This window comes from Cygnus olor, chromosome 15 (genome assembly GCF_009769625.2).
Source record: "Cygnus olor isolate bCygOlo1 chromosome 15, bCygOlo1.pri.v2, whole genome shotgun sequence".
NCBI classification, from domain to species: Eukaryota; Metazoa; Chordata; class Aves; order Anseriformes; family Anatidae; genus Cygnus; species Cygnus olor.
This window is the reverse complement of record NC_049183.1, coordinates 16096027-16105045: the sequence shown is the minus strand read 5'-3', so window position 1 is coordinate 16105045 and position 9019 is coordinate 16096027. Positions and strand designations below refer to the sequence as shown.

Genomic DNA, 9019 nt, shown 5'->3' with positions numbered 1-9019 from the left:
TGCTTTTCAGTACAGAGACATCGAGCAATGTAAAGACCTCCTGCCAGGCCTTCCCACCCCGCTCCCCGAGCTGCTCGGCGGTGGCCAGCAGAAAGGCCAAGGCCACTCTGCAGCCAGGTAGGGGCTGCACTGTGCCCATCCTGTGCCCATGTCAGCAATACTAGCACCCCCAGAGGGTCAGGGCAGCAAACCAGCCCTTTCCCTCAGCTCTACCCTGCCTTCGCCCCCTTTGCCCCATCCTGCTCCCATCGCTGGGACCACCTGGCCTGTCCTCGCTCCCCGGAGGTCGGGGGCTGTGGGCTGGGATGAGTTAGATCAGCTGAAGGCCATGGGGTGGGGTGGGCAAGGGGGGTTTGCCTTCTGGTGAGCTGTGCAGTGCAGGGAGCTGAGAGCAAATAGCTGCCACTGCTGGAGCACCGGGATGCTGAAGAGCTCCTGTAAGGCCAGGAGGAACCGAGATGCACATCTTTACGCCTTCATAAAGACACTGAACAAGCGCCAAAAAGAGCTGGCTTTTCACACATGATAAAAGTTGATGTGGAAATGATAAAAAAAAAAAAAGACAGATTACTTCAATGATGAAACATTCCTATCTTCAAATATATGTATATATATTCAGAGACCCAAGGCAATGGTCACCATGGGGTGAAACCCACCTGCCAGGGAAGCCAGGGTGGGATTCAGGGTGGGATACCCCCTGCACTGGGGTATCTGTTGCCTTGTGAGGTGCTCAGGGGGCTGCAGGACACCTGGAGGAGCAGCTGGGCAGCTGAAGTATGCAGAGATGGAGATACTTGGCCCTATTCCTGCAGGTCTGGCACAGAGCACTGCACCGACAGCATCTGCACCTGGGACAGGACTCCTCTGCTCACAAGACCAGAGACAATCCTGCTTTCTCAGCCCTGCCTATCTCAGCAGCAGTGAGATCCGTAGTGCAGACACTGGTTAGCAGGAGGACTGTGTGCCACCTGCCATGGCAGGACAAATCACTTAAAGATTTCCTAAAAGCAAGCGTCACATCAAAGCTGTGGCATCGACATGCACTTTGGACAGCCACCCCTAGCTGTTCTCAACAGAGCTACACCGGCCTCTGACAAACACAGGACACATCTCGCGACAGATCGGTTGTTTTAGCAGTATCCTGTTCTCCAGTTATAATTTGGGAAGATAATTTGCAGCCTGGAAAGCCACCGGCCAGCAATTCGCAGAGTCTGCACACAGTTTGCAGCCTGTCAGGCTCCCCATCCCTGGGCATCCATCACTCTCACACCTCGCTGTGAGTGATGCTGAAATAACAAGCGAGACCCTGCAGTGGTGCTGAGACCCCCAGCTCTACATGGGGACAGCTCTCGGGCAAATAACCTGGTTGGGATGAACATTTTCCTGCTCCCATGGTGGGTAAATGTAGGTTTTGAGCTCGAGGTGGGCTCAGGGATGGGGAGAGAGCTCCTGCAGAAATGGGCTGGGTGGCTGCGAGCTTGTGGGCTGCCTGGAAGCATCACCCATCTCTGCTGCCAGGACATCCCATGCACCCTGCTCTTTTCCACTACCTACTTGCATCCAGCAGCAATGAGATCTAGCAAGAAAAAGAAAAAATAAAATAAAATCACGGAGAAGACATATGCCTGTGCCCTCTTTTTGGAGCACGAGGTCTGCTTGCTGCCTGCACAGACATTCAAAGGGAAGAAAACATTACCAGATCGAAGGCTTTTAATCTTCCCCGACTGTTTCTTTGTTTCTGCTTTAGGAGGAGTGACGGGAAAAGCAGCTGGCCAGGCGCGGGGTCTTCGCAGTGGGACCTCGCCTGATAGCACGGCACCAAGAGGGGTTTTCACCTGACGCTGGAAACAATGCCATCCATAGAAGCCCACATTGTTACCTTGACATTTGGAAGCAATTACCTGCATGTTATGTAAAACTTTTATTAAACGACTGGAGAAATTCGGTAATGTGTTAATCATTGGTTGAATGACATCTGCTTAATACCAGAGATTTTTGAACTGCAGGAGAAGGGTTCAGCAGTTCAGAATGATTACCAAAACATATTGCTCCTTTTTTCGTTCTCCTACGTGTTAATTTTTCAGATTTATTATCTTAGGCTCCTGCGTCTAGTATTTTCACTACATGTCAACATCTGTTATATCTCTGCATTTCACAGCTCTTTAGTCTTTGCCCCATGAAGCCTTAGGCACTCGGATGAGAGACGCAGCCAGCTCTAACCCAAGGCTTATGCAATTTTCCAAACTAATCCAAAGGACAATTACCAGGGAAATTTGGCTCAGGGAAGCACTTCTGGCATCAAAAAGGGATCGGTAGATGGACTCAAACCCAAAGAAACCGGTCAGGTTTAGAGACAAACTTGGCTGTCAGGACGAGACCTGGGAAATCTGGGGAGCTGTGAGGCTGCCGCTCCTTGAGAACATGTGGTGGGTGGAAACGTGTCATGGAAAGATGCTCGGCCCCTTCCCACTCGTGTTCAGTCTCTTTCTGTGGCATTGCCGTTTCTCCTGTGGATCCACCAAAGCCTCTGGTTCCTGCCTTCCTCCAGGCTGCCCCCTGCCACCCTCCCTGCACGGAGGAGCTGTCCTGGTTTAACACATCTCTCCGAGGCAAGGCTTTGCAGATGACTTTGCTGCAGGTCGTGCACATCCCAGCGGCACCGAGATCTGAGGGGTCCGTGAGCAGCCAAACTCCTGCTGGCATTGGGATGGGCAGGGGCAACCTCTGAGCTGTGCATCCTGGCAATGACATTCCTGTGTCCCAGCAGTGACGTTCCCATGTCCTGGCAGTGACGTTTCTGTGTCCCAACGGTGACATTCCCACGTCCTGGCACTGATGTTCCTGCACTCTCCTGGTGACGGAGGGTCCTGGAGCCGTCTGCAGTGCTGCTTCATGGCACATTGCATCTTTTCCTGGTTAAAAACCAGCGTCTCCGAGAGGCAGCGCATTGCCCCACAGCCCAGGGCACTTGGAATAGGACGGGGACCAGCACCCAGCTGTGCTGGATGGGTGCAAGAACAAGCAGCTGCCCCCAAACCATCCAAACCTCTCCTAAGGAGAGAGAGGAGAACTACAGGGTGTCCCGCTGGGCTTGTATTGGGCTTAAAAGGTGCACTGGCTGTGCACTATGAATTGCATCCTGTCTATATTAAATATATGTACATACCAAACCGGAGCAGCGCCATGCGGGCGGTTGTTGTAGGACGTGGGTCAGGAGCAGTAGGAAGCAAGGAGCAGCAGTGCCTCTCGGGGCACCCGTCCTTGGAGCCCTTGTAGGGAGAGTTCACAGTAATATGACTTAATAGAAAGTCTTTTTGCAGGTAATTTCCATGCGCTGTGCTGGATCATGTTCCACAAGAAACGCACATTATATACGAGCCAAACACTTTCAACTCCCAGCCGTCAAGCCGTGCTTCTAATTTATGTTTTTTTTATTATTTTGTTCCCTCACCCATGATCTGTCCCCCTCCCCAGTAAAAATTACAGCTTCCATTTATCATTTTCTTCTGAGGGTTGCTATAAATTCAGCCATGCCTCGTCTCCACCGAGGAACCTGCTTAACGCAGCGCAAACTTCCCCTCTGCCTCCCTGCGTAGGCTGCGTTATTTCGGCAACCTTACGCATCTCCTTCCCGCATCCTCTCTGAGAGGAAAAAAATAACAAATAAAATAAAAAACCACAAAAACTAAATAAAAATACAAATCTTGAAAGGCCGTCTCCAAAACCACAGAACGCTTGGTACTACATGCAAATAAGGCTTGTGGTTTCTAACGGGGGAGCTTCCTGCTTTTTTAGGGATGCTTTCAGTAATTAGCAACAGCTTGGGAGCCAGGGCAGTGACACTTGCTGCCCTCTGATCCCCAGTAGCAGGGGTTATTCAGGAGGGCTTGCGTTGGTTTTGCTCGCAAGCCCTTTTGCCACTGTGACATGCGCAGGGTTTGCACTGGTTTTTGGAAGCTCGCAGAGGAACGAGCGTTCAGAGGTCTGCTTTCTGTCGTCGCAGTGCCGGGAGCCTGAAAACGCTTATTCTTCCTGACCTCCCTCCTGGTTTGCTTTGGGAAGACAAAGTAATAAAAGAAATCATAAAAACACTGGGATGGCTGTATTTCCCCCAGGCCCTGGGTCTGTCCTCCGGCAGTGGCAGGGCACCTCAGCGAGGAGCCGAAGTACCTCAGGGTGCTTCAGGCAGCCCTGGGACGTGCTGCTCGGTGGGAGCTGCTGCCTCGCTTCGGCGGACCTGGCTCCAGCCCTGAGTTTGTTCTTGGAGTTGGCTGGGACACGGGCTCTGTCTGAGAAAAGCGCTGATGGAAACAAAGATTTTTCCTGCTTGTTGCGACTTGTTGCATTTTGTTGAAAAACAAACAGAAAGTCCTCCTTTTCTCCATTGAGAGCACAGAAAACCAACGTTTCAAGAGGTCTTCCCATGGAGAGGAGAACAAGGGTCGCCCCAGAGCACCCCGTGGCCTGACCTCTCTTGCAGGACACCGTGCCCTGCTCCTCTCCAGGTCGGGGCTGCCGTGGGTGCTTTCAGCCCTGGACTCGAGGAGGAAAACAAAGAATTTCTGCAGAAATTCACAGCAAGCTGCTTCCAAGCCTAAGATGGAGCACAAGGAGGGAAGAAGATTAACAGCTTATGTGCAAACCTAGCCAACGGCAAGAATTTTTGGGAGACTCTAATTTGGACTTTCTGTTTTAGACTCAGCCCTTAAAGATGCTGCTCTTCACTTAGAAATGACTTTAAACTGTTAAGCTCTGGCAGTAGTTCTCCTAATGCACAAATGTGTGACCTTGGATGACACCGACCTGCCAAAAAAGCAGGAAAAAAAGAGGTGTTGCTGATATTTATTTATTTTATGCTCTGATTCCTCATTCATCATCAGGTAAATTTGCTCTTGGCACCGCCGGCAACTTCCTCAAACACAGCCAAGGTGACCACTAAAATTAGCATCAAATCCCAATAACGCTTTACATCATGTACACGTTATTTTTCACTGGACATAAATTGTGAGGTGTTTCGCTTTTGTTTCAGCTCCCGGGGGGACAGGTCGTTAATCCGGGCAGCGGTCCACGCTGGGGACGGGACCGGCCGATGCGAGCGACTCCAAGCATCCAAGTGAAATTTTCTGTTCCACTGGAGACATTTTCTAGGTCCTTGCCAAGACGAATTACTAAAACGTCTGAAGAAACAGCACTGACTGAGACCTCAGACAGTAAAACATAATTTTCATCCCCTCTCATAAATTTTTGCTTAATGAAAAGTCCTCGAGGAGCGCATTTCTCTGTCAGAGCCAAGGAAAACAACCGTGTGCGTGGCTGAGCAGCACCGATAGCCGTGAAGGCGAACAAGACTTCACGTGTCCCGGTGTTATTAAACATCTGCACCTAAATTCCTCGCGGAGACCTCCCCATCACCCCGGGCAGGAGAGCACAGGGACCGCGAGCCCGGTGCTGCTCGTTGCGCCCTGTGGGTGCCATGCTGGGAGCACCTAACGCCCTCCTGCCGGATTGTTCCAGTGGTCCCAAAACACAGACTTTTCCTCAGCAGAATATAATGCTGTTTGGCTGCGGATAGCGCGAAAACCCTGCAGCAAGCAGTACGGATATTAGGAGAACACAGCCCAGATGGGGCGGACATAAGCATGCATTGGTGCTGGACTGACGGCCGCATCCCTCTCATCCCCAGGCACGGTTCTGAGCTAGAGGAGGGACATGAGGCAGGTGACCCTCCCGTGGGGTGCAGCTGGGTGCTCATGAGGTTGTGGCGTGGTGCAGGGATGCTCACAGCTCCCTGGGGCACAGTGCTTGTAGAGGCATTTGCAGAGGTTCAGTGGGTCGGGGGGGGACTAAAAAAAACAAAAACAAAAACAGATGTGATGATGACCCTTACTAAAACAAACAAAAAACCACCACCACCACAGCAGCAACAAAACCCCAAAATCCAAGAAAAACGCCCAAAGCCTAGCAGGTGCAGCCGCACTAGAGGGCACTGCTGCCCGCCAGGAGCCAAAAGCTGGCGGTGGAGCGAGGCGATCCCTGCACATGCTGCAGCTTCCCATGGTGCTGGGTGCAGGCCGCAGTGCTCCTCCTCAAGCAACAGGCAGAACTGAATTAAAAAAATTAATTAAAAAAAAAAAAAGCTAATTTTTTTTTCCACATTTCAACTCATAAACACTCGGCCCTGTGCCAGGTCGGAATTAGCCAGGACAGTTCCTGGGCTGGAGGTGGCCAGACCTCTGGAGGGTGCAGCAGGGCTGCGTGTCCAGCTCTGGATTTCTCTTTTGCAGGTGTGAGTTGACTTGGGATTTTGCATCAGAACGACGAGAAGCAGCCCTGGGAGCACAGGAGGGCAGCTCCATGAAGGGCTGCCTGCAGGAAAGCAGTGGAGCATGTTTCCACAGACTAAAAAAAACCTAACTCGCTAAACAAACTAATTGAGAAAAACAAAACAAATACCAAAAAAATAAATAAATAGTGAAATGCATCATTCTCAAGGCACAGCACCACAGCACGGGGGCTGCTGTGAGGACGCAGCCCGGCCCTGGCAGCGAGCAGCGCTGAGCTGCACAGCTGAAGCTGCAGGAACCCAGGGGCAGAAGGTGAATTCCCACGCTGGAATTTGGCCAGGACCCCGGGGCTCACGCTCCTGGCTCTTGCAGGAAGCGCCGCAGGACTTGTAACCATGAGGTGGTCAGGATTTGGGTTTTACATCGTACCTATTTGTAGGGGAAGAGATTAAAGGCCTTGCAGACTCTTACAAAATCCCTGGTAGCAGCGGCTCTGGTGACTGGAGTCAAATCAGTTCCAGACTGAGACCTTCCATTCACGGAGACCTGCTAGGGGAAAAAGGGAGAATATTTCATTTGTCTCCATGAAACAGTGATTTCCACCAGGACCTTTGTGGTCTGTAAGGGCTGGGGCTCTGTGGGCTCAGACACAGCTCAGGGCAGCCTCACCCCATGGCTTGCACCCACCCGCAGCAGCAGAGGGCCTTAATAACCCTGATTTACACCACGAAGGCAACCTGTGCCAGCTCCACGAAGCAGCCAGGACTTCCAGGAACCAGCGGGACCTGGCAGGAAAGAAACCACCTTGAAAACACCTTCAGAAAACGCTTTTTTTGTTGTTTTTTTCTGCAAGGCGAAGTGCTTTTAGCAGGAAAGCACGGGCAGGAGAAGGAGCGAGGTCTCTCCTGGAAGCCACCTGCCCCCAGCGCAGGGCTGGGAGTCGAGAGGTGGCTTTTTGGGCAGGGGCACCCGGCGGTGGTTAACTCCTGCCTCCCTGCAGCCCCACGCACCTCCCGTCCCCCGCGAGCAGATCCTATCTGCTGGAGATTTATTTCCAGTCTTCTTTTCAAGACATGATGTCAGGATTATAATAACCTGACTAAGGCAAATGTTGGATGGAATTACTATTGTGTTTATCAGTTTCCTTTTTCTCCTTTTGTCTTGACTAATCATGGAACAGTGCGATGGAAAAGTCTTGTTAGACCAACCTGTCCCTGGGCCAAGGCAGGACCGATCTGTCCATCCACCGTCTTGTGTTTCATCCAGTCTATTTTTAAAAAATCCCTAGTGACAGAACTTCTTGAATCACAGGAGCGAGAAATGGAAAAGACCTATTAGATCATGCAGCCTGTCTCCTGGCCAGTGCAGGCTGTTCCCTGCAGCCCAGTTTTCAGCGTTTTAGCTTCCACCTTTCCTTCCCCTGGGAGACCATTCTGCTGGCTAGCAGCTCGCACACTCAGGTTTGCTTGATGTCATGCTGGAAAGCAGAAGTGGCCGGCACTGGCCTCAGCTGACTGAACGCACTTTAACCCCGAGCACCCAAGGGATGAAGGCAGGGCGAGCGACCAGGTACAGCAAAATCTCAAAAGTCAAAGGCTTAGGGCAGGGGCAGCGGGGTGCTGGCAGCCCAGCCACCCCATACTGGTGCCCACTGGGTGATGGGCACCTCTGTGGTCTCGTGGAGGAGCCCAGCCTGGTAAGGGAAATGACCCCGGGGTCAGAGTGGGGCTTGCACGGATCCTGCACCCCGAACAGCCCAGCTCTGCACCCAAACAGCCCAGCACAAAGGGACCCCAACCCCCTTTTCTGTTCCTCACCTACCATGCAAATGGATTTGGTGCAAACAGAGGGTGGTAAATCATCTGGAAGCTTCTCGTTTCCTTGCCCATGCTGACTCCTGCCGGCACTGCTGCACCAAGACCGGGCACGGCTCATCTCAGCTACTAGGATGGCTCCTGCCCTGCTCAACCCCTGTGCTCCCCTGGGCTGACTCCATGCTGGGGGCTGGCAAACAAGATGGATGGACCAGCCACAGGCAGGCTAATGAGCTCGGCAGCATCACTGTTAATTGGTTTTTAGGTGGAAACAGCACACACCTGTCTGCAAACATCCCCCCCAGCTTGCCTGCGGCACACATGTGCCTCCTTCGTGCCCACACCACGCACGCCTGCAAAGCCTTGTGCAAAACCCTCAAACCCACCGTGCTGGGGGCTAGCATGGGCACTGGGGGCTCGCATGGGCGCTGGGGGCTCACACAGGTGCTGGGGGCTCACACAGGTGCTGAGCCAGGGAGCAGCACAGCCGGCGTGCGCGTGCCAGGAGGTGCCTCCAGCCCCTCTCCCTTGCAGCGCGTGGTTCTCGGTTCTAACCCAGCCTTATCTGCCTTGAGTAATCAAAAATAATTGGTTGCTCCCCAGTGGACTGATCTAATAGCAGTACGAATAAAGTTATTTTGAACAGTTGTTCATGAGTTCATCTCCTGGAAAGCCTCAGCCCCAGCTGTTGCTGTGCTTTTGATTAAAAAAAAATATATATATATATTAAACTCAACCCGGGGATTATCAGGGCTAAGCACGTCCCAACCCTCCCTCCTCCCAGTGTCAGGTGCCCGGCCGGGCTATAAACCGCTCTTTGTGTGCAGCTCCCTCGCCCCTTTCTCTCCGAATTGGCACGGGCCGGCTGAGATTTGGCACCTCTCCGCGGCGTGCCGATGGCGGGGCTGCTGGCAGAGCCCA

The 9019-nt window shown here is 52.5% G+C and overlaps 1 long non-coding RNA gene across 5 annotated transcripts; it reads right to left on the bottom strand.

Moving 5' to 3' along the window:
• Nucleotides 1–614: 614 nt before the first annotated feature.
• Nucleotides 615–8742, bottom strand: LOC121078481. 5 transcript variants are annotated; one of them, XR_005824590.1, is made up of 4 exons: nucleotides 8106–8742; nucleotides 6954–7069; nucleotides 6714–6833; nucleotides 615–5801 (listed from the first exon to the last, which is right to left on the bottom strand). It is a non-coding gene; the product is annotated as an uncharacterized LOC121078481 (long non-coding RNA). The 5 variants fall into 5 exon arrangements; XR_005824588.1 differs by having other exon boundaries at nucleotides 6972–7069; nucleotides 8106–8740; XR_005824589.1 differs by having other exon boundaries at nucleotides 6714–6830; nucleotides 6972–7069; nucleotides 8106–8738.
• Between the last annotated feature and the right edge of the window lie 277 nt (nucleotides 8743–9019).